Raw genomic sequence first — 25899 nt, 5'->3', positions numbered from 1 at the left:
TGAAATAGCCCTTCTGGTTGGGAAAAAAAACAGCCTGGTTGGATTGAACTTTGTTTCTTAGTCTGTAATTGCCAGGCAGATAGGACAACATTCCCTCCTTTATTACGCTTGAGATTTCCGCCCCTCTGCTCCTGGCAAGAAGTATTCCACTTTGTGTTGCAGCTGCTGGACATTTTGTTTTTAAAAAAGGATGGGAATGGAGGAACGAAGACTTGGTCGTTTGGTACTACCATCCTTTCTGCAGTGGAAAAGAGAGGACAGTATTGCTCAAAAAGCGATGCTTGTGGACAAAGTGAAGGTTGGGATCAAATCTTCCACAGAGAGCTTCGGTGAGAAAGGGCCAGTCCAATGCTGCCTGTTTGCCCTGGCTGCAGCTTTTTGGTGATGTCTGCACGTGCCGTTTGGGGAAGGGTTCTCCAGAGCAGTCACGCACGAGTTCTTCAGTGCCTCAAGCTCCTCCTACATCTGTAAGTAAAATGTTGGCAGTGGCTGCTGCTGCAGCTGTTGTAGGTGTGGGGCTGGTGGGCAGAGTGGGGTGTTCCCTCTCCGATTTGTCAGTGAGGAGGGGAGGCTGAAGGACTGTGTTAGGATGTATACCAGCTGATTCCTTGTCCGTTACCTGACTTCCAGGTAAGAAATTGGATGCTGAAAACACCTTGTTTTGGGGGTGAGGGGAGGATTAACTGTAGTCCCTTCCTCCCTCAAAAAAACCCCCAAAACCGGTGCTGCTGTAGTTGCTTTTCGCTATTTGACTGTGAAATACAGTGCGTTGTATCTCTAGTTGTTGCTTTAGGTTTCAAAGCAGGTTGCTGTGTCAAGGTCTCAAGAATCCCTTGAACATGTGGTATTTTTCTGTTTTCTGCTGGCACAGTAGGTTTGGATTTGGAAGTAGAGAGTAATAACATTTTAAGATGTAGTCAGATATGTCTGTGGTTTGGGCATGTATTTTAAAAGGAGGAACACAAGTTCAGATGTATGTGTTTCCAGTGACAGACCATTTTTAAAAACTTCAGTTTACAGATAATCTCTTCAGATTTTTCTTGTGAGGTTTTCACTAAGCAGGTTAATGGTGTGTGTCAGTCAGACAGCCAGATTGTAGCAAAACAGCAAATGGACCCAAAGAGATCTAGTCATCCTTAAGTTATTGTGAAACCCTTTGCATGCTGGTGGCTACAAGAATTAAGATGGAATGTAACAGGAATGTGAGAAGAACTGAGCCCAGCTGGCTGTTTTTCTCCTCGGAAAGTGGCTGCACTGTTTTGAACACAGACCACAAGTGCACAGGGAGGTGGTGACCGTAATCTTCCTCCTTAACCTCTTACATGTCTAGTTAGAAAAGGCAATAACGGCTCTTCCAAACGTCTCTCATTTTCTGGGCTGCATTTGAACAATGAGCTGATAGTCCTATGACTTCACGCTCTTACTCTCCCTTTCCCTTGGAGAGGAAGGAGGGGAAGGAACCAGCATCCTTGGGATGCATCTAGGTTTTAATGCCTGTTGAATGTGGTGCAGAATCCTGCTGTGTTTGTGGTTTGTTTTGTAGCAGCGTTCTATAGCAGTATGAACTCTGCTTGCAGGACTCTGTGGGTGAAGGTTTAACCTGACAGACCCTTTTGCAGGGTCTGCAGGGCAGTAATGGGTAGACAAAGGCCACGTTTGGAGGCCTTTTGTTTTTTGTTTTCTAGTTGCAAATGAATCTTCTCCACAATTTATTCATTGTAATGTGAATGAAAGAGCGAATGTTTTGATTTGAAAAGGGGATCTTATGTATGATTCCTGAGTATAAACAGACTGTGGGGAGGAAGCCTTATTGGAAGCCAAAACAGCCTTACTAGTCCATCTTGTAAGAGTGAGTTCTGGGACAGCAAGTAATAACCCTTATGGTGTTTTGTATTCTTGACAAGTGTGTATGTGTATTTTTAGAAGGGCTTCCAAAGGGCAGCCTGCTGTGTATGGGTTTGTTTATGGTTCTGTGTTATGCAAAACATGGTATATTCCCAGCTCAACTCTCCTCCTGTTTTAAGTTCACAGTCTGCCTTTATCTGCCCCCTGTGAACAGCTGACTGGTGCAGCGAGCGGGAGGCTGGTAAATGATAGAGCTGTCTTTCCGCCTCAGTTTCCTTATAAATGGCATCAAACAGTAATTGCTTTTCATTCCACACTTCAGAAAGAGCGAGATACAGAGCTAGGGTTTGCTTTTCCCCAGGGTGGCGTGGGTGTGACTGATGAAACAGAGCCAGAAGAATTTGGCAAAGTAGCCGACTGTAAAGGGAATAATCTGTTTCTTCTGATGATGGATGGCACTTAGAAGGCAGCTGAGCTTGAAAGCCGTTCCTCATGCTAAGACTCTGCGATGTGCAGGTCAGCCGTTGAGCAAATGCAAGCCTTCAAAGTGCAAGCTAATAGCTTGGCAGGTTATGCCTGACAAGCAGCAAGTGATGCAGTTTTACTTCCTGGGAATGTTTGTGGGTTTTGGTGATGGATTTTTGTGGATCATAACATCTAATAATTTAAATATTTTCCTAATTGCATGATGATTTGTTTTAAACTTCAGAAATACCTTAAAGAAGACTCAGTTTAATAAAGAAATACATTTTTGTTTCTAAATATAGTAAATTGCTCTAGTATCTAAAGAGTAATTCTATTAAACTGCTGCATGTGCTGTTAAGAATATAGGATAAAAAAACATATTTCAGCTTATTACCACAGCTGAGCAGGTGTTAAAATATTGGCCCCTCATTTTTCTGTGGAGCAAATTGACAGCTACCTGGGACAGAGCTTTGTGTGTTGCTTTCAAAGAAATGTTCATGGAGTGGTGATAGTGAGATTTGGCAGGAAAATCTATAGTGGAATGAAGCTACATTCATACAGGATAACAGTTGTAAGAGACACTTCTAGTCTAATTTGGCAGGCAACACTCTTACCTCTTGGAGAGTTTATATTATCATATGTACCTCTGATTTGGTAAAAGAAGAATACTGTCTGGAATACTGCTTGAGGAAGGGCTTCCTGGTAAGTATCTAAATACCGATTCTTATCTCCTGAGTTTCAGAGCTGTCTCTTGAAGAGATCTAAACTTTGAACAGCTGCTCTTATTTGGAGTTGGAGTTTGAGAAGTAAGATGAATGAAGAGATTTTTATATTGAATGTCCAATAAATGATAAGGTATCTATATAAACAAGAAAGTCCAAAACCTTTACAAAATTTTGATTTTTTTTCTACTAGGAGATAAACCTGTGAGACTCAGTCACTAGCACACATGTTTTCTACTGCTCTGTAAATACAGGAAAATCTAATCTTCAAACTGCTTGGGATAATGTTAAGTGCTGTACTTGGTTCTGTTTAAAAGATTAGGTTGAGAACTGTTCTTCCTATGACGATTTAATGTATTAGTCAAAACATATTGACTGCAAAATAGGTTTTGTGAGATTGTATTCTTTAAGCAGCATCATCTTGACAATAAGTACGTTTTAGTGTGTCTGAAACTCCCTGTGTTTACCAATTATCATCTGTGCTGCTTGATTTGATTTGTTAATCACAAAGCTGGAGTTCAGTTTTACAAGAATGTATTGACACAATAATTATGAATGCAACTTTTTCATCTTTATCGTAGTAGAAGTTTGAATATCCAATATTTTAAAAAATATTTTTCAGGACACAGATGTGTTTATATCTTGATACACATGTGCACTCTATGCAGTTTTCTTAAGAGTGTTTCAGGTTAGCAGTGGACCTTAATAAAGCATTCAGGTGAAATAGGAACCTAAACTCCTTAGACTTCCATACCAGCCAGGAAGATCCATTGTATTTTTGTAAAAGGAACTCCTTACAGTTTCGATTCAATGAGAACAGAATATGGTGCTTATTAGTTAGGACATTAGTTGAGTACGGGGTGAGAATCTTCTTCAAATTGCTCATTCTACTTTTTATGTGATATTGGGCAGTTCCCAAAGTCCCAACAGCAGTTAAGTACTGCTCTGGTCCTGGGCAGTAGTTCTTTTTGTGGTTCTTAATTCTGAATTTACAAAACGCATTCCTGCTTCTCTTCTTACCGTATCCGGATGTTATGAGGACGACTAAGAAAACGTTGCAAGGTATTTGTATCCTGTTGTTATTGTGATCTTATAAAATCATGTGATAGGACTAGGGTGTTTGCGTACAGAATCAGGAATTTTTTTTCCCCTCAAATATTTATGTCCTTGAGAATTTGGAGAACAGTGGCTTACATCACTTAGCCTCAAAGGGCCAATTTAACATAATGCCAAACATCATGTAAGGTGTTGACTGCATGGTTATTCAAAACATCGAGTTAGTGATTGAATATGCTGGTGTAATTTAATTGAAATAATGCTAAAACTATGACCCCCAAATCAGGGGACCGGCAACCTTATTTATTGGGGCCTTGGTTGTTCTTATAATTAGAAATATGTTGACCATATGGACACATTAGACATTCAAAAAATAACTAAATAACTGATCTCTATAGGAGAGATCAGAAAGAAAATTTAGGTATGAATACCTTTTGTGTGGATCTGGTATGCCTGTGATGGGAATTTATCAACTCGGGAAAATTTTAATTGCTTTATGGGAAATAAATTGTTGAACAGACAGTAAGTTGCTTATAACATGGATGTCAGTCTCCTCAGAATGTAGAAATAATGAATGTATTTCTGTTTTATATGCAAAATGTTGTGTTCTCTTTTAAAATTTTTAAAAATAGAAATCTAAATTGTATTAACCCAGTTCAGGGTGACCCTTGGCAAAATCTTCTTTCTTTTTTTCTGCATGTGAAAGAAAGACATAGTGATACTACCTAGTTTTAAGCAAGAGCTAGAGCAACAGATGGATGATGCTATATGTAATCTCTGTTTGATTCAAGTTTACAATATTCATTAGAATTTCTCTCCGATTTTTAGCGAGATAACAAACCCAATACAAGGAGAAAAGAATACGAAATATTTCTACTGCATTTTCATAATTGTACCTTTTGGTAAATTGATGCTCCAGACTTTGACTGACTTTGTGCTAATGTCGCTATACATTTTCTTATCAAGCAGTTAACGCAAAGGTTTATTACCTGATGAAGTAATAAAGTGGCATAAGGTGTGCAGTTTCCTACCAATAGCACACTTGGCATTGCCATACCATTACTTACTGTGATATGGTTTACCAATGCTGCCCTGTTTTTATAAACTAAAAGGATGCTGTCTACCAACTTCTGCCAAGTAGTGACTTGGCCAAATATTAACTAAGGATTATGAAAATAACTGTTCTGTTTTGCATTTATTTGTACCTGATGCTTTTTGCAGCTGTTTAATGTTGCTTCAGATATTGGATATGAATGAGGTAAGAAGCTGTATGAGCATGAATATTGTTTGGAAATAGCCTTCATTTTTCTTCTTCAGTGTCTTGGTATGGCTGGCATTTTTCCTGGATGTGGCTGTGTGTGCCTGTATTCTGAATTTGACAGTTCCAAGCCATTTTTCCTGCAAGTTCTACAATTTTTTTTCATGGTAAAGCCTGTATTTTTTTCACCAGCCTTCATTGTGAATCTTCCTGGAAAGTTATGAGGAAGGAATGGGATGGCTTTTGACAAATTTCCTTTCTGAGACTTTCAAAAGCTGCCCTACTTGCAGACAGTGTCATGGGCAATTGGTCATCCTGTGCCTCTTGTAGAAGAGGGACATTTGTCCTGCTGTGCAGTAAGGCATATGGGAAAAACATACTGATTAGTAGCAGAAGAGGGTGAGAGTGCCTTATTCAGACTTTTTCTTAACAGGCATGCCTATTTCTATCTACTTCTGTGGAAAAAAAGTTCATCTCTAACAGAGTTCAAATGAATGGAAAGCTGTAAGTTAGTATGCCTACAGTGAAGCTGCAGCTTAGTTCTAGTAAGTTACTTTATGATATCTCAGTAAGGACAAAAAAATTATTAATCTAGAATGTCAATATTACTTTGTGTTAGAGTAGTATAATCTAATAGCTGTCTTGGGAGGGGCAAAAAAAGAAAAGTTTTATTGACCAAAGTACTTGACTAGATCATAAAGAGACTTTGGATTTCTTCAAACCAAAATACTTGGCACTAGCCAAAATATTTCATTGCACAGAACCTTTCAGAGGGATAAGCTTTTTGGAGTTGAAGGAGACCTTACTTTCCCCCCATTGGAAACTCCGAGGTCAGTTGACAGTATCTTAGTGAGTATTCTTGGTTATGCCTGTGAAGTAGCTCATTATTCTTTAATTCTGGAAGATGACTGTTCCTGGGTTGGTTTTTTTGTTGTTGTTGAATGCTAAGAACATGCTTGATGTTATGCTAATTCTTTTAAGCTCAGTGTCATCTGTGCTATGGTTTCTACAGTTACCTGATGATGTCGTAGTTATGGATAGCTATAAATGATAAGTCATTTAATTTGTTAGCCTGCCTGCTAGGTTTTCTTTTCATTGTTGCACTCTGTAGTGGTAGCAGTAGCTGAAAATCTGTGTATTACATGACTGAGGAGGTACGGGTGATTTTGGCAAAAGGAGCGTGAAATTAAAGATGATCTCATAGAGTACCTGTAAGCTTTTAACTGTGGAGGAATTTCTTCTTACTGATGTTTTCAACCACCTGAAATAAGGGGTACTAATTCTAGATTAGCTGGACTCCTTAATAAAAGGACTGCATGGAGTGTTCAGTCTGGCAGAGAGCTTGGTGAGAAAACTAGTGGGGAGGATGGATTCCAAGTCAAGGAGAGCTTGGTAAAGAGGTAGACAGACCCCCATGGCCAGCTTTACTGGACTGGCCTACAGCAAAGGCGTGGTGAGTGGCTTGAAATACTGTATGGGACAAATGTATCCCAGGTAGCAAAGGTGCAGACTTTTGCAAGACAGGATTACAGAAGGCTACTACTATACAACATTGACCCTGACCACCAAATCATAATGATGCCTGAAACCATATTGGTAAGGACAGAGCAAAACCAAAAAAAATAGCTCAATTTGTTTTCTTTCCAAGTGTATAAACAAGAACCAGAAGAAGCTACAACATTATATTTGTCTTTCAAATAACCATGCTAACTTGGTACCTATGTTAATACTTTTGTGTGTACTGACATCTTGCCTGGTTTCTGACCACGCCTAGAGGAGACACCACTTAGTGCTGTATTTCTGCTCATTACCATATATCTCTCCTCATGTATATAAGAAAGATATAAGGAAGAAATTTTTTACAATGAGGGTGGTGAAACACTGGAATAGGTTGCCCAGAGAGGTGGTAGATACCCCATGCTTGGAAACATTCCAGGTGAGACTGGATGGGGCTCTGAGCAACCTGATCTACTTGAAGATATCCCTGCTCATCACAAGGGGGGTAGGACTAGATGACCTTTAAAGGTCCCTTCCAACCCAAACTATGCTATGATTCTGTGTAGTAGCAGGAATAATAGCAGGAAGCTGAAAAAAACCTGTTTAATTACGGAATAACTGTTACTCTCACTTCATTAGGTAAGGTGGCTTATATTTGGCACTTGACTGTCCCAAATTTCTTGCCTTTCCTTTCACAGTTAAAATTGTTTTGTTTCACTGCTGGAGATGCTCAGTCTTCACAGAAATGAAGGGTGGGATTTGCTTTTTATTTTTGTAAAGAGAAGACTTAGAATTGTAATTGCAAGAGTACTTTATTACCCAAATTTTGTGGCCATGGATTGTCAGGAACTTAAGTGTCCAAACAGGGCTTGCCCAATGTGCAGTGTTCTTAGAAACCCTGTGCTGCTGTGTCAGGAAATACAGCTATTAGATGCCGTTAGGAGGACGCATGTAAAAGAGTTCCTCTCTTTCTCAAGGCTGCATACTCAGCATAATAAAAGAACTCCATGCATTATGAAATGGGAAATTCTAGGGTCGTTAGCAAAAAAAAAAAAAAAAGTAATAGGCTGCTATTCCAGTTTGGCATCTCTTTTGGAATTTCTTTGCAGGTTAAAGGTTTAGGCAAAAGGTCTGTGCTTGTGCGATTAGAATTGCCCGGGGGTAAATTGGAGCTGAAAATCGATGGGGTGGTAATAAGAAGTGGAACAGCTCTATGTTAATCAGAGTTATTTAGAAGCTCCCTGTATCAGCAATTATTTTGACTCATTAGTTACTCTTCCCCTTGATATACACTAAGACTTTAATAATAACCATGGAACAAGTCTTCTGAGATTTTTACAGTCTGAGAAACACCTTCCTTCCAGATCTAGTAGCTTTTATCTCTTACAAGGCTGTTCTGAAAAAGATCAAGGAATAGCAGGAGGAGAGGTGAAGCAATGGAGTGCTGCTACATCCATGAAGGCTTAGTGAACTTTCATACCTGTCTAGTATTAGCAATATCCCTCTGTTGTTAGAAGTAAGCAGCAGTCTGAAGTTTGCAGTCACAGTATGTTTGTTTCCATTTTTGTAAAAGATACATGCATGCATCTTCTGTGATTTGCTTGAATGAAGTTTATTAGGGTCCAGTATCATCAAGGTGAAATGAATCCTGGCAACTGTCTCTGTGAGAGGAATTTTTATTTGAAGTCTCCTAGGCGGCCTGTGTTTCATGCTGTTTAGTTGCAAGATCTTTGTGTTCTGCCAAAAAAATGTGAAGTATATATTCCAAAGTGGTTTTCTTGGTTTTTAAGCAGAGAAGTGGTAGTGGTTTTATGGTATAATGGCATGGCAGATTTTCTTGATGGTAATTTTCTGGCATGCAGGTACTGCAGCCACTCTGTTTCTGACGTGTATATTATGGCATATTTGACAATGTTGGAATTGGAATTACATTTAATGTGCTGCTTGTTTCTCTCAAAATACAGTTTCTGTTTCCGTCAACCTTATATAAGAGGTGTTAAATGAAACAGGTGGGCTACAGCAGATGGTACCCCTGACTGCTGATATTCAGCAGATACACATTCCTGCTCCAGAAGTCTCATCTGGGCCAACTACTTCTTAAACTATGTTTATGTGAGCTTTTTTGTTTGTTTAGTGTCCTCCAGATGCTACTAGTAACTTCCTTCAGGCCCGTATAGGTGACTGTGAGATACTCTGATGTGTCTGGTTGTATTAGCGTTTATCTGAATTAGAGTTTTGAGGCCTTATGAATCACCGATGTCTGAAATAATGCGTCTCTAAGGAGGCTGCCTTCTGTCATACCTGTGAGTCTGAGTTGTGTGTGCATTGTCATTCTCGCATATTAGTGAGAGATGGTGAAGGATATAGCACTGGTAGAGAGAATGAGGTGAAACATAAATGGTGGAGTAGGTGATTTTTGCTTTGTCTGTATCTTAATGAAGTTTGATTCTAAAATACAGTCATGACCATTATGTTTACTTGCTCACAAAGTTGTTGAGAAACTGTGTGACTGTAGAAAAGATCCATAAAGATGAGCAAAAGATAAGCATTAAGTCTCTAATTGCCAATCAGAAACAGAAACGAGAATATAGCCTTTCCAATATAGCCTTTGCTGTATTGGAAAAACAGCAGGTAGTAATACATGTGTTCATTTGGAGGAAGACACGTAACAGGAATCAGTCACTAAACCAGATGCTGGATAACTCCCTTTGGAAGTGAGGCATATGTTTTTGACAATGAAGATGATTAATACTTTGAACAAACTACCGTTTGGGAACAACACTGCAGCCATCCTTTGAAATGTTTAAATTGAAACTGGTTAGCTTTTCGGAGGTGGAAATCTACTAGATGAAATTTAATGGCCTGTGACAGGTACAACAGGTAATTTTGGTCCTTAAATTTAGGAATGCTTTTGCTTTCTAGCTTTGCACTCTGATGTGTTGTCAGCTGCTGCATATGGTACGGTCTGCTTTGCTTAGTGTTTTTTTGCTAAAAGGTGATGTGGTCTTAGGGTCCAGATATAAGCTCACAAAACCCTTTTTTAACAGCTCACCTATTGGCATTGTAGAAGTTTCTGCCATCTTAGTGAATGTCTTCAATAGGTAGCCTCTCTTTGATTTGTGCTTCTTGTTTTTGTGAGATTGTTCAAAACTCAGTAACTTCCTGTGTTGGTATTTGAGAAAAGAGCCATTTCATAGGATTGGGACAGGTAGAGATTCACTTTATTCTTTCTCTTACTGTCATAAGCCATACTACAAGAAAGGTTTGGTCTTTAACTTATTGGTATTTTAACTTTTTATTATTTACGGCTTCAGGCTGTACTCAGAAATATTTTGGTGCCTTCACCAATGCTTTGGGTTGAACCTCTAGTAGAGTACTCTGTAGCATTGTTTTCTTCACATTGTGGGCTCTTCTCATTCTTGTGGGGTTGAAAACACAACTATGTTCTTTACACAGGACCTAGGAAATCCAGGGGATGGAACATCTTACTCCTCATTTTTTGCGTAATGGGTCCAGTTCATTCCCCACTGTGTGTATTTTGTTGTACTAAAACATTGATCTAAAAAGTTCTGAAGTGGTGGTGTTTAAATTAGTGTGGTTTAGCTTTAACCGCAGAACTGGCAAGGTAGGCATGGTAGCTGTGATCAGGTGCTTTTTTGGTTGTTGCTTTGCCTTGAGGTGGAATGACCCCTGTGATAATACTGAATTGTCATTGAAAGACACTTTCAGTTTTCTTTCCATTTTACTTTCTGTTGTATCCTTGCACTCCTTTATAAGAGTGTGTGAATAAGAGGTAACAACTGGAAGGAGGGAGGCAACTTCTTTACTAGGGGCAAATGAGTCTGCTCATGGGAAGGGAATTTCTAGAGACAATGTGACACCTGGTAAGTGCTGCAGAAAGTCACAGCTCACATAAAGTGTCAGAAGCTGCAGAGAGAGCTAGCAAGGCCCCAGGGACTATGGCAAGTACTCTGTAAGGACTGGAAGCGACTAAGTTAGTTTACAGGCTCGCAAACCTACTGACTTGGCTAAAGCTGAACCCAGAAGGAGGGTTCATTGGTGGGGAACCAGTGGGGAGGGGAAAAGCTCTGTCTTTTGTTGGACCAATCACACTGAGTTTTCTTTTCTCAACTGATTTGTTATCACAGATGTTTTGTTAAGACTTATCTTTTCAGTTTTAAAAACCCCTGGATTGTTTTTGGCAGCTTGTTGTAGGACAAATTTGGCTGTAGCTCAGGCCAGCTTGGAGTTGTAGGAGAGCATCATATAGCAGTTAAGTAGGAGCAGTGGTCTTTAGTATTGGATGACTTGGACAGCAAAGGCTGTAATTGCTGTGGAATATACCTATGGCAGGAGTTAGAAGAAATTTGAAGAATGGCTGTGTGGAATCAGATTAATACCCTGTCTTCATGCTATCTTATTTGTATACTAATTTTCTTCCTTATCATTTGTTGGGAAGAGTATAAGAATAAAGTAGCACACAGAGACATTTTCTTAGTGATCTGTAAGTCAGGAACAACTAGGATTGAAGATGATTTATTTTGTCCTTAAGGGAATTTCGTGGACATTTTACCCCCATAGGTTTGTCCAGATACTTTTTGAATACTTGAAAGTTTGGAGCATGCAAAAAGTGTAAGCTTTTATCAGTGTCCAAGTTAGAAACTCTGTGTGCATATGTATTGAATACACAAGGGGAACTTGTTACAACGGTATTGATACAGTTGCCGAACATCAGTACTGGGCTGTTTGTTTCAGCATGTGAATTTAAATTGACTGCTTAAGGGGTTTGGAGTATATTTTGGTGATTTCTCAGGAGCCAACTACCTGATTAGTGGACATCTGTTCAATATTTTAGCATACCAGTTGAAATAATTAATTAATAGAAGGTCCTAGCTTTATGTTCTTTAGAGCTTACTTTGAAAAATACTGCTTAATTTTTTTTTTTTTAATCCTAAACCATGTATGTTCCTGTTAAATCATTGGTGTGGGGCAGGCCAAAAGGCTCAGAAATCTCACTAGTTACATGACATTTAACTATGCATGTTGCTTCCAGAAAAATGAGAGACTGATGTAGGAAGGCCTTTGAAAGAACTTCTCAAAAGGAAACTGAGTACAGTAATGTAAACTGAATGTCATTCCACTGGATAGGAAATCTAGTGAATAACTGAATTGTGAGAGAACAGAGGTATTGTAGTAGCTGTTCAGCTTTTAATTAAAAATCAAAGCAGTGATATATTTTCTCCAGTAATGTGCACCATAAGAAATGAAGAGTTGTACTTCAATTTTGTAAAATATACACCATGTCTTTACAGGAGAATGCTGTGAGAGGCATGCAGTATCTTATGGGACTGGCTCATGAACTTTGTGGTTGTGGTTTTTTTCTGAAATAGATGTTTGCTAGAAACATCTGTTTTGCTGATACATTTTGATATGTATCAGTCTCTCATATTATATGTAAATGTAAGTTTGAACTAGACCTCTCTGAATTCAGAGGATTTGCTTATATAAACTCAAGAAGATCGTACCTTACTTGGCTTTTGGAATATTAGAATTATGTCCAAGATGTACTATTTGGCATGCTCTTTTCAGTAAATCTAGTTATCCTACAAATGCAGCCCCAAAAATTCTAACACTGTAAAAAGATGGAGTATATGCACTCCAGGAAAAAGTGCAAGACTTACATTTTCTGGTTTGTATGGGAAGATTTTTGCAAAAATGAGGGAGGAGGGAAATGGGCTTGTAGCATGGTTTTGGAAACTGTTTGTGAGCAGGGATATTTAAAATTCCTTACAAAAAAAAGGAAGGTTTGGATAGAATTTATAGCTAATCCCAATGTTAGATGTTTTGCTGCTGGCAAGTATCCAGAAAGAAAGCAAGAAAATAATTCGAAAGTGTGTGTTATTGATACATCTTTCACAGTTGATGTAGCTGTGGGAAGGGAGAGGGGGGTGGATAACGTAGGCAATATGTGAAAGGAGCTGACTAAAAATCCCTTGATCTTAGAAGTCTTGCTCAGAATGGTTGTACTGAAAGAGACAACTTCATGTATAATACAGGAAGAATGCCTTCAGAAGCTTACCGTGCAGAATTTTTTTATGCTGTAATTCCAGCTTTTCCAGTACAAGTCACTGCCTGTTTTAACTGTTCACGCTTATGTGAGTTGAATTTTCGCAGTGGCAGTTTTGACATCTGTCTTTTTATATGATCACAAAGTGAATGTTTCTTGCAATAAATCTGTTGTTCACAGTTTTATGCTTTCTTTCACAAAGAATATGCTGCTTTAGTGTGGTTATTTGTGGTAGTGGTACAGATTTGATACACAAGGGTGTCCTTGGGATTCTGATCTGTTTACAAGTCTGGTAATAGAAAACCCATTTTGACACATGGCCAGTAATTGGTAAAGCTGTGATAATTTCATTCTACAGTTACAGCAAATGAAAAGTACTTTTCAAATAAAGATACCTTTGTAGTGATTATCAACATGTATATGTTAATCACTTAAAGTTTTGTTAATAATAATTTTGTTAGTTAGTAAGAAAAAATAATTTCTTGGGCTTCAGTGCATTAGAAGTCTGATTTAAATTATACTTAACTAGAGGGAAAGGCTCCCATCAACTTCCTGCCACGCCCCAGCTACCTATCGGGGAGCTTAAGTATTAACCAGGGTTTTTAATGATTTCAGATGACATCCAGGGCATTTCTCACTTAGGGAAACTGATAACTTGCAGAGCCTTTGATATGAGCTGGCAAGAGGTTTTCATGTCTCATTCCACCTCTACTGTGATAAATCAAAGAGTCTTTTCTTTGTTCACCCAGCAGTCTTGCTTAGGTTTAGTACCCTATTAGGAGTTCTGTAGGAAACGATGAAAAATCTTCGCTGTTGTCTTGGTAATAAGGGGCTTGGGTATGGGTGTGTTTGTGCTCTTGAGTTTTAAGAGCTACAGTTAGTGTTTTCTTATAGAAAATAATCAGGTGAAATGAGGGTAGGGTATATTTTCTTCATTTAGCATCCCATATTGGTATCATTAATAGCTTGATATCAATTCTTGCAGTTTTTGCAGTTCTTTCTCTGCTGGACTAGCTTCTTTCCTACTGAGGGAAGTTTGACTTAACTCAGTAGCCAGTAAAATAGGTACAAGGAGTGCAAAATCTACTTTGAGACTCTGAAGTTTACTTGACCAAAGACTTTACTGTTATAAAATGCTGATTCTATCTTTTGTTAGTCTCTACTAAGTATCTTATATCCTGCGTTTTCCTGAGCATACATATCTTAATGTTTTTCCAGTTGGGCTATGTTTCTCTTACCTTTGACTGTACGATCATAAGTGTGCCTTAACAGAAGGTCAGCTGCATTTTTGCAGTTAAATACTGGTTTTAGTAAACCAGTAGTCCAGGCTTCTATGAAGAAATGTCTGTTTACTGTCAGACTATGTGCATACATGTAATCTCTTCATAATATATTTAAAAAGGCTATCCATGTTTTTTCTTTGTATGACAAGAATGAACTATGGTTTTATACCTGGCTGTTTTAAAAAGTATTTTCTTTCTCCACTGCAGATTTAGGTTGCTTCTAATCTGAAATGGAATAATACAGACATTAGGTGTTGGGTTTTTTAAAAAGTATTTATTTCATAGAGAAGTGAATTCAGGACTCGGATCAGATGGAATTCCTGCAGAGATGTTGGAAGGAGCTTGCACTGGGTCGGGAGTAGGTTCCCTTGTTATCCCCTTGGAGCTGGGCTTGTATGGGGCTTCAGTGTGTCTAGATCTAGTGGCTGTATCACAGTCACATCACCAGCCTTCCTGCCCTGTTCTGTGGAAACCCTCAGAAGTGATTGTACTTGGTATGGTTAGTAGAGCTGGATCTTGGTAATTAAAATTAATGTCTGAATAGAGGAGCTCTATCTGCTACTGGTTTGTAGTATTTTACTTGGCATATATATGCTTTATAGAATCCCAAAAACTCAAGATGTTTTTTTCCTGCTTGGCAGTTGTTATTTTGGTCATTATGTTTGCACATAAAGATTGTCTAGACATAACTTGTTACAATGAAATATTAGTCTTCATGAAAGTGAATACAATATTGTGTCTTAACAAAATTCAGGAAACGGTAGCAAGACTAAAATCCTGTAGTACAACCTGAATTTTATTTGTACCTTTTTTTTAGGTGGCATTACAGTGTGCCTGTAGGCATGAAAAGGCAATGCACATCTTCAAGAATACAATAGAATGTCTAGCAATGGTCTTAAGAAAAGCAAAATTGAACTGTCTAAATGGGTCAGCTTTTACCCTCTGTAGTACTTGATGGGAAAGTGAATGGTTGGTTACAGGCTTGAACCTGTGTTTGAAGCAGACACACCTCTAATATGCAAATAAGAAGGGATGTCCTTTTCTTTATCTCTTTTTGCTAAGTATAAATGTTTAATAATCATAAAGGTTACCAAATGAAAGAATACCTGATAGATTTTTTTCATGTCATTTGGAAAGGAGGGATTGATTCAAACCCTAACCTGGCAAGAAGATGCTGATGAGCTGAAGTTGTGATATTATAGAAATTACTGCATTGAAGGCTATGGAGTAGCAATGCAGGTTTTGAGTATATAATGGTTGCCCCTTTGTACAGCCAGTACTACATTTGGACCTTTTTACAATAGAATTGTGTTTAGAGATCACTGAGAAGTGGTATCATCCCTTATTTAGTCAAGAGTTTGCCAAGCATGACATCATCAGAACTCCATCATAGTTAGGTTTAACAGGAATAGTATGCTGTCCAAAGCCAGCAATAGCAGTCTATGGCAGAGCACAAAATGCAAGGTCCTATCCAGAAACTGTGGATTACTGCAGGTATTGATCTCCCATCATCAGTCCGTGTAAGTTGTGAGTTCTTTTATTTCAACAGAGAGGTTTTAGGCAGGAAAGGAACAGAGGGAAAAATTAAAGATGGATATGAACTGAAAAATGGTTTCAAATAGGAAGAGGGGAGAAGACTAGTTACTGACTGAAAAATGAGCACTAGAATCCGGACAATATTTCAGGAAGATAAATTTACCAAAGAATATGAACAGTAAGAACTCTTAACTAGTTTAGAGTTTCTGTAAAGATAATTTTCACCCATTTTAAAAGATCAAAACAAGCTTTAGTGGAAGGAAGGGGCTGTACCATACCTTCTCTCCTAATTAACTTACTGCATATATTCCTGCTTCAATGACAGGCCAGACCAATGTTAACGATGATGATAAATGACCTCAACAAGACCTTGGTCTGTTCATCCATTGCAGGGGTGACCGTGTCCAAATTATGACAAAGTCAAATACTGTATTTTAGTGGGAGACATTAGATAGCCATTGGGAGCCAGAATAAGCTTAAGTGTATTGCCTGTGCCTGCCTGGGAATGTTGCACTTCATTCCAGTGTGAGTGGGTTTGTTTAAAACTGTAGAGTATCTATGTGAAATTCAGCTGTGGTGGTAGGAGTGATACTTGCTGATTTCCTAGAGGCCATTACTATAATGGAGTTTAAGATGGGGAAGGAAGTGTTTTTAACTAGTGTAAGTGGAATCTGAAAACAGCCTTCCAGATCCACATAAATACTACATGATGCCTCTTAATTCATGGGAAGTCATGAGAGTTGCTTACTTTAGCGGTGAGACCTTGGGGAAGAGTGATGATGTATGGCATGTAGTAAAACTGTCTTTTAGTCTTTGCATTGTTGAGTATCTGCGTTTAGGTTGATCATAGGATCCTTAATTAAACATACAATGTTGAAAGAATGTTGTATGTTGTGTTTCTTGTAGGTGGCAACTAGCATTTACTTTAATTGAAACTTGTCAGAGATGTTTAAATTTAATCCTTTTAATAGCTTTGGTTCAGGGATAATTTTTGAGCTTCTTATCTAAAAGTGTTTTATCAGTCTAATATATTTTTTCACTCTGACTTAGGCTTATATGGTGTGATTTGCAAAACAAAGTTGGAGTATATCTGGCTTTAGGTCACTGATTACAGCTAAACAGGCTTTTGTAACGGAATATGTTTAGCAACTGAATCTGTGAGAGCTTTTAAAAATTCAGATGAAAACGGAACTTAACCATCTTATAGATTTATAAAAAGCGTAATACCTTTATGTGATTATATGGTTGAGAAATCCATCTGAAATACTTTAAAAAAGATAATTGTTTTACTTCTTGCTAAAGGAGTTTTTCCATTGTGTAAGTACTTATACAATATCTCTACTTTAGATTAAAATATGTAGTGAATCACAAATTATTTCCATATATTAGGTTTGTAGTTTGGCAGTCTTCTTTCTTGTATTGCCTCCCTCACCTTTTCCTGGATACAGTCTACTTATTTACATTTAAAACATATCTGAAGATTGAAATTTCAATTGACATGCTGTATATAACCTTCTCTACCATTTTTCCTTGACTAAATAAATGCTGACATGTTTCTTAGTATAAACAACAGATTGTCTACATAGTTTGTCATGTCAACAGTTATTCACCACATGTGTCTAATGGCAGTTAGGATTTTCCTTAAAAAGAAAGAGAATGTCTTTATGGCCTGGACAATTTGAGATAATGCTGAGGAAGTTGCCATGAATGCTAAAAATGTTGCAACTCCAGTGCTCCATGCCTTGTGCTGTGCAAGTTCTAGTTTTGCACTTTTGTTCTTTCTTTTCTTTCCTGGATTACTCCTGAGAAACAGGATGAAATACCCAGGATGAAGCTGGGTGGTGCTTCTAAAGTCTTACGATGTCTTGCGTAGACCAAGCCAATTTTCTTTAAAGCGAGTGTAAATTTCCCTATGCGATGCTGTTGCAATATTGGTATAACCCTGGGATCTTCAGTGAAGCTCATGATCCTCAGTCCTTGCATTGCTTCCATCCACAAGGCCAGTCATAGTTCATGTCATGGCTTTGGTTGGATGCTTCATGCCTGTAATTAAGGACAAAGTAGATACAGCCAAGGGTACATAATATTGTGTCCAATGCCCAAAGTGTAGCCAAGAGCAGAATAACAGTGAGGATCTTTAAAAGATGTGGTCACTGTAGAGAAATACTATTATAATTTCCAAAGTAATGTCTTATTTACAAGATACTTAACACTTTTTCCCGCATTTTCTGGAGCTTCATTTTCTTCATGATTCTACGTAGTTGTCTGGCTTTTTTTTTTTTTTTCTCCTTCTCTTACCTATCAATTTTGCGTTATGACACGGTCATAACATAAAATAGTAGAGGATGAGAAATTGGGTGGGTTTTTTTTAAACCATTGAGTTCTGCACATGGAGGGAGTGCTGGAGGTAGTATGCAGAGGAGAAAGGCTTTGATTTAGATGCTGTCCACTGCACCTTGATCCCCAGGAGAAGTTCAGCATTGTGGGAGGAGTGTCCCATGTGCTCCAAGTCTCAACTAAGATACTGCAAAGTATCAGGTAAATCCAGGCTGGGGCCGAAGGACTGTGCAAGGTTGTGCTTAGGCCATTGCAGGGTGGTAGAAGTGGTATAATCAACAGTGCTTCCAAGTGTGGGTCTGTGGAATAGTAATAAACAGGAAAATTTTCAGAAAAATCTAAGGGGATGCAGTATTACAGCCCAGTAGAGACTTAGTCATGGGAGCTTCATTTGTGAGACAGTCTGAAAGCTCAGGTAAAGACTTCCTGGGAGGAGTACATGGCAGCAGCGTTCACTATATGATCTCAAAATACTAAGAGAGGGAATCATTCCACAGTTTGAATCATGTAATTTCAGACTTCTAGGCAAAGTTTACAACTTTTCCTTGGAGCTGGGTGGAGTTTTTGCCTTCAGACATTCACTAATCTTAGTCTTTCATGTTGGCAACTGCCAATGTCTCAGCCTGTGTATCCTGTTTTGATAAAAATTTTTTTTTTTGAAGCCTTGGTTAGAAGTGATGTGCTGCATAATATCTGTAGGGTCAGTTTATGTTCTGATGGTGTCATCGTATCTGATACAGGAATCTTATGGGTTGAAATCACTTCCTTAGTGTTTCTTTAAATGGTGCTCTATATGTTTTAGTTGTAATCACTGTACCTTCTTTTTTTCTAATCAAATGAACACTTGCTACATATTCATGTGCAGATGGCAGAGGCTAATCTCTGAACTCTGCCAATTCTTAGCAGTTGGTTGAGCATCAATGTACAAAATTCTCTAGCTTTAATAATGAAGGCATTTTTGATCAACAGTCCTGAATGATACTGAATCAATAGATGTTGACATCACTTTTACTGATCACTTTTACACTTTTTACTTACAAAACTGCTACTGTTTTGATAACAGTAGCAATTAAAGTAGCTACTTCTAATGTGTCATAAGATATAAATTTTATACTTTGGATAATTTCTGTACTGGGGGCATTTTCTCATATGAAGTGATATCACTGTCAGTTGCTCCAAATGTGACTGTATATCAATATGTGGCTGCTATCTACATAATGTTAAAAGAGATATTGGTTAATTGAGATTGAATATTGTGTGATCTGGAGCTCTTAATCTGTTTTTATTTACTGTTTGGAAAACTTCAAATTGTTTGGGTTCTTTTCCTAAATAAACTCAGGATTGAAGAGTTAAACTAAATTATATTTTGATGTTCAATGCATTTGCTCACTACTTGCAGTCTGGATACAGAGCAAATGTATTTTATTATTGGAAAGTAATATGGCTGTTTAGAAAATTACTTAGGCTACAGTATTTGTGCTGGCAATTTTATTTTCCAGGCATAACAGTTCTGTTTTCTTTCTATACCCATTTGTGGAAAGATTAAATCATCATAAATCATGTTTTAAAGGGCTGTGATGCTCAAGTTATTCTGTTTTATGCAGCTCTGGGCTGCATCGATTTAGGCAAGCTGTCATCTGTAACCTGGCCTTATTTAAATAATTTCTTATAAATCACAAACCTAATCAAACTTTTATCATGGGGTAAAAACAATTCTTTTCTTTAAAACTGTCCCCAAATGAGTATCTTGTCAGAGTGTTTAAATCAAAATTGCCATCCAAACAGGAGGAAAAAAGCGGAGTATGTGCTTCCTTAAATCAGCTTGAGACAAGCAGACTGCAGGCTTCTGGAGAAAGGTTTGAGTTCTAGATTTGGTTGTGTTTTTATAGGACTAGATTTAGAGAACCTGCGCTGAAAAATCAGTGTATCCAGTTGCTTAAATAGTGATATGACTGTTCCTCTGGGGGTGAGGAGCAGGTGTCAATCAGTTCTCTGGATTTTCACAGGTTTTAAAGGATGAATCTGTTGTAAGTCTGAAAACTAAGTTTAGTGCTTTCTGAAAAGTTCAGGCTTAATCTGTATGATGCCTGTATGGCATGGCTTAATCTGTATGATGGTGTGTCAAACTTGAAATATGTTTTTACGTCTGAGGAGGGCTGTGAAGTTGAACATAGGTTTGACTCTGATGTGCAGATGTTTTGAAGTCCCATTAAAAAGAGAAGTTAGAACACATGGTGACGCGTATGTGTTGGCTATTTCAAAATAATCTTAACCTGTGTATTGCGATTTGGACTTCAGTAAAGCCTGAAAACCACAGCTTTTTCAGGAGTGAATAATTAGTGTGGTAAGTAGTTGAACCTGACCACAGCCTTATATTTCTGTGTGTCAGCTTAGCAAACTGGAAAGCTTTTCTGGCATTCCTCTTTCAACTCAGCTTTGTTTACTTAACATACTAAGCACAAGATTGTCCTTTCTGAAATGTAAAAGCAGTATTTCCCAAGGCTTTGTGGCGTGGGGGAATCAATTTCTACAGTCATCTACTATAGATTCCTCCCCCCACCCTCCCCACAGCAATGACATTTAACTTGTTTGTGTCTATTCTCCACCTTCCTTGTCTCCTCTAGGTCCATTCCCAGCTTTGTATCTGTCTTTAGACAATGTTTATAATCATTATCTTGTTTTCCTACTGTGGTAACAAGTAATGTCTGAAGTATGCACTGAAAGCTGGCTTAGTACAACCAAAGTGGTGTTTGGTTTTTTTATTATTTTCATCTCTGTTTGTTAGTGATGTTTCATAACGCTTCCCATTAAATATTTAACAGCTGCTCTTAAATGTTTGACTCATGATTTTACAGTGATACGTGACTTCCCTATCTTTACGCAAAATTTCCTAATCAAAGAGGTGCATTTGTAGTATGTTCTCAAGGCATCACTGTTGTTTCTTGCTCTAGAGACGGGTTTTTGCTGCATGGTGAGTGTGATATGTTCTGGGCTGATTTGATTTGTCTGTCAACCCTGCACTGGGTGTGCATGGGCAGTATTTCTGGGTAATGCAAGCAATATTTGCGAACTTGCCAGGCTATAGCAGCCGTATGAGGAAACCATCATTACCAGACGGTAAATCGCACACTACATGGGGATACAATATAAACCTTTTTTACAATGAAGAGGGCTCCTGTGGGAATAAATTCAGCGCATCGCAGAACAGCTTCAGAGGGCAAAGCTGCTCTTGAAGGCAGAGGTATTTCTACTGTCAGCGAGGAAGTCTGGCTCTTGGCATCCTCACACATTTGAGTCCACAGAAAAAAAAGTGGTCTGGCCTGAGTCATGTTGAGCAAGAAGCAATAGTGTAATTACATTATAAAGTGTACAGAGGAAAGAGTTCCGAATCCCAGCTCCTAAATTAAGAAGTTTGTGCTTCTTGATTGCAAACCAACAGCTTCTGAGCCTTGCATTGTTCTCCCTGTCTCATCCCCATGCAAACTTAAAAGGGAAAGGAGTAAACAGCTGAAGGAAAGATTGGTTGCCTGCTTTTGAGGCTCTCTTGGGAACAGTACCGCTAAGATCAGTAACTGAAGTGTAAAATGCAGAGAAATTGTATATTGGTGCTCTATGCATCTATATACACACACATAAGTCTATGTCCTTGCATGTATACATACTCCTTCTATTCATTCCTCAAAGACACAAGGAAAAGTAATTCACTGCTTTAGGCATATTTTTTTTTAGTGAATTAGTGTGCTGGTTTATCACTGTTCTTTTGATCTCATGAGACTGTCAGATCTGCTTGAAACTATTTAATCTCATCGGTGTTTTGGAGCTAGCATGTGGGTATAGATCAGAAAAGCTTTTTTAAGATCTCCACATTAATTAAAATATTCTGACAGTCAAATATCTTGGATTTTTTCATTGACATGGTAGACATTTAAAGGTTTCTCGTCCCGCTCTTTTCTAGCCAGAATGTAAATATTAGTTGGTAAGTGAATTTTTCTTGTTTCTGTGGCATCTTTTATAATATGCATTAAAGTGTATCGTGACAAGCTTTTGTATTTATGTTTGTAAACAAATATCTCATCTGTATGTGTATCTGCAATTCAGTTTATATGAGAATATGAGGTTTGTGTAAAGACTGGCTATAGAGGGAAAACTTGTGTGATGGTTTCTTAGATAATGAACTCCAGGCTGGTGTTGTACAATGTAAGGCAAGGAGCTGTGTATTAGTTTTCACGGTAGAACTGTATGGAGTTCTTGTTTGATAACTTTTTTGATTCAGTTTCTTACAAATATTTTGGAGAAGGTTAAAATTAATAAATGAGGTATAGTAGTAAAATATTTGTATTCATATGCAGTACTTACTTATCATACAGCAAAACATATTTTAATTTCTGTTAGCTCCCCCTACTTAATTTGCTCTCCAAAATAAATACCAGCTACCAATAGCTGAAAACTCATGTGAGTCTCTTTCTAATTTTTCCAGGAGTGTTTTGCTTACTCATTCAGCTTGGTGCGCTCATACCATCTCCATTCTCCAGGTCAGTAATCGAGGCATGGTTAGATGACATTTAATGGTCAGATAAGAATTAAGCATAGAACTGTATCTTAACTCTCAAGTCACTGGCCTGTCTGATTTTTATGCTTCATTGCTGTTTCATGTTTTTATGAAAATTTCTGTTGTCCAGGACTCCTGCAGCATGTAGATGATCATGTTTTCTACATTACTGATTTTTAGTGATAATAATAGAACAAGCAGAACACAAATTCATGACATTACCAAGAAAAACAAGATATGAAATGTGCTGTCTGAAAATAAAATGGGTTCATTGGCTATTTTGTTCATTCTGGCGGTTAGATCAACCCTCACCACAGAAGTGAAAGCTAGTCAGTGAGTCATAAATTGGCTTGTTTGTGCTGAGCAGAGTAATTCAGATTAGCCAGTGACTTGTGCTAGTTGACTAAAATGCCTCTGTACTCCTTCCCAGTATCTGTAGGGGAGTATGAAGGAATGATCTCTGCTGAGTCCTGCAGCTGCTGACCTGTCAGCGGTGATGCACTGCCTGAATACCTGGTGAGACAAATGAAAATGTAGGTCCTAAAGATGTTGTGCTCCGAATCGGTTTTAAGCGTCCTCTATTAATGTGTTAAAACAATTTGTGCATACCCTTAAGTGAACCTGCTGCCTATCAAGAAGCTGTAGGATAAGGAGGATTTTAGACAGATTGCATTTCTTCAGTTTGCCTTTGGTTCTTTAGGATGCAGTCAGATTTTGGGACTTCTCTGCAACTGTAAGGAGATCTTCCTTGTTCTGGTCAGAGATAGTCTAACTGTTATTTAGGCATAAATTAAAATGTAGGAATAAAATAGTTGTTGCATCCTGTGATAGGGCTGTATATATTGCTTATTCCTCTAGTCTTAGAGATCTTCAAAATGTTGCTGGGACAAATTTCTCTCATACAGAGGAATTAAGTGATACTCTACATTGATGTTTCTTCCCTGCTTAAGAATGCTTGCATCTTTAGTTTCATCTTTGCAAATACATTCTTATTTAAAGTGTGAGAAATGACTGTGTCTAATCTGGGAATTTACTTAATCCTTATATTTTTTCCTAGTCTTTTCCTTGTATAGAGGGCGATGTGATTTTTGAACTGCAAAAAATCAGAGCTGTCCTCCCCTGAGAAGCACCCTATGCCCTGCTCCCTGAATTAACCTTAAGAGAAGAACTTGGCTTAGTGGTTTTTGATTTTTGTACTAATTGTTTTGCTCATTTTTATTTGCTTGAAAGTTCTTATCACCACATCAAAGTTTTGAAAGGCGCCCCCTGCTTTTTTTTAAAGATTGTATGGGAAACAGGTTGTTTAGACAACCATTGGACTTGTCAAGAGGTTTCTTTTCAATTTGAGTACAGCTACTGTTACCTAATCCATGTTCTAGATCCTTCCTTCCTTAATCTGCCACAGCTCATTATTTTATGGCACTACTGTAACATTTATATTGCAGGGTGGCTTTAATTTGAGTATATCAACTTTGCTTTCTCTTTATCACCCACTTTAGAATTTACTTTAGGCCTTTACATGTTAGCATTATGATTTAGTCGAGACCATATCACATTACACCACAGATCCAAGATTTAAAAATAGCCTATATTGTAAGCCTTAGTTTATGGGTAAGTAAAGCCAATTGTAATATGAAGTACATAGATACTAAGGTGCTGAGACATAGAAGACTTTTAACCCTCTCTATAGAATAGCAGTTTCCTTTTTACGTCTGCTGGATCAAAATAGCTATAAAAATTATTTTCATGACCGTGCAAAAATGAAGAATGTAAAGTATTTTGCAAAAGAAAGAGAGTATTAATCACATTGAAATTATGTAAGAATGCAATAGGAGATGCACCCATGAACTGAGCGAGATAGGTTAACAGGGATGGGTGTTACTGAAGTTGGAAAGGGAAGTTTAGTTGAGACTATTGGGGGCTGTGGAAACTGTTTCTTTTCATGTGGATTTAAGGTTTGGAAATTTTTAGAAACAAAAATACATTATTGCAAAAGCTGAAATTACCACTTCTCTACCTTTTGCATTTTTTTTAAAGACAAATTTAAGAAAAAGAGCATCAGTGTGAAGGTATAGCATTTGCTTGTTGAGTTCAGTACTGTATGATGATGAAATGGTACAGAATACATTTCACATTAGATAGAGGGGGGAAAAAAAATGTTTGTGTGTTGTAACTCCAGAACATACTGTCTTACACAAATGACCTTCAGCATTTATTATCTTGGTATTCCTGTAAACGCATGATAGAAGCAAGTAAAATAGGTGAGCATGATGTATTGCATAATTACTAAAATGGACACACATTTTGTTTGGTAAAATAACAAGGCAGTGAAATTATAATGTTGTGGTGCAGTATACAGCCTGTTAGAAAATGTTTCTGATCTGTTAGCATTCAGTTTTTATTCTACTAGTATACTATATCATTAGTCATACTTTCTGGATCTTTTTTTGACTTGGTAAGCCAAGTTACAGAAAGAACATGAAAGGCAGAATGCATTCTTGCTAATTATAGAAAGAGAGGCAAACTAAAATAATTTTAAGATTTTCTTTTTTAAGTGGGTTTTTTTTTTTTTTTGGTCAAGGGTTGTTCTTTAGGGGACTTACTGTTTCTTAACTAGAGATTTATAGGAAAAATAAGGGAGAAAGTCGTGGTGTTTTTCTACTAACTTGTTGACAAAAAGCCAGAAATGAATGTGTGATATAGGCAAACAGTACAAATCAGTGTGTCTGAAGGACATGCCCTATTGAGTATCGAAGGATTTAGTTAATGAACTTGCTGAACCACTGGTAATTATTTTGAAGTACATAGATAACTGATACTATCAGCAACTTGCCAGGTGAAATTATTTGGAATATTAGTATTCAATGATAGTAAGTTTTCTTTGGTAGGTCTGACTTTAGTCCCTAGTAGCATAAACAGAATAAGTAAGCACCTGGTGCAAGGTCCTGAAGCCTTTTTGCCTCCAATGCTATTCTGCTTCTTGACTAGGAAAACAAAATCAACAAAAGGTGCCTTTACCTAAAATAAACTTGAGTGAAAAGTATCTAGGCCTAGATTTGAGTAATATTTGATCACGTGGCTAGCGTTCAGTAGAGACAGTCAGAGGTTGAAGTTTACTATGGGCTTAACTTTCTTCTGGAATGGATAACACAGTGAAAACTTCAGAATTTTGCTTTCATAAATATCAAGTGCGTGTGACGGTATAAAGTCTTAGAGGTGACAAAAATAAAAAAACATAGTTCAGACAATCACTCAATATCAAGTTTGTAATCTGTTTTATTGTT

At 37.7% G+C, this 25899-nt stretch overlaps 1 protein-coding gene across 1 annotated transcript in view; it reads left to right on the top strand.

Moving 5' to 3' along the window:
• The first annotated feature begins 435 nt into the window (after window positions 1-435).
• The window catches only part of GULP1 (GULP PTB domain containing engulfment adaptor 1), a 137190-nt gene continuing 111726 nt past the window's right edge, over window positions 436-25899 (top strand). The window contains exon 1 of the mRNA XM_059820196.1: window positions 436-467. The gene's annotated coding sequence lies outside the window, so the exon portion shown is untranslated. The remainder of the gene's footprint in view (window positions 468-25899) is intronic.

This window comes from Gavia stellata, chromosome 8, assembly GCF_030936135.1.
Source record: "Gavia stellata isolate bGavSte3 chromosome 8, bGavSte3.hap2, whole genome shotgun sequence".
NCBI lineage: Eukaryota > Metazoa > Chordata > Aves > Gaviiformes > Gaviidae > Gavia > Gavia stellata.
This window is presented reverse-complemented; position numbering and strand designations above follow the sequence as displayed.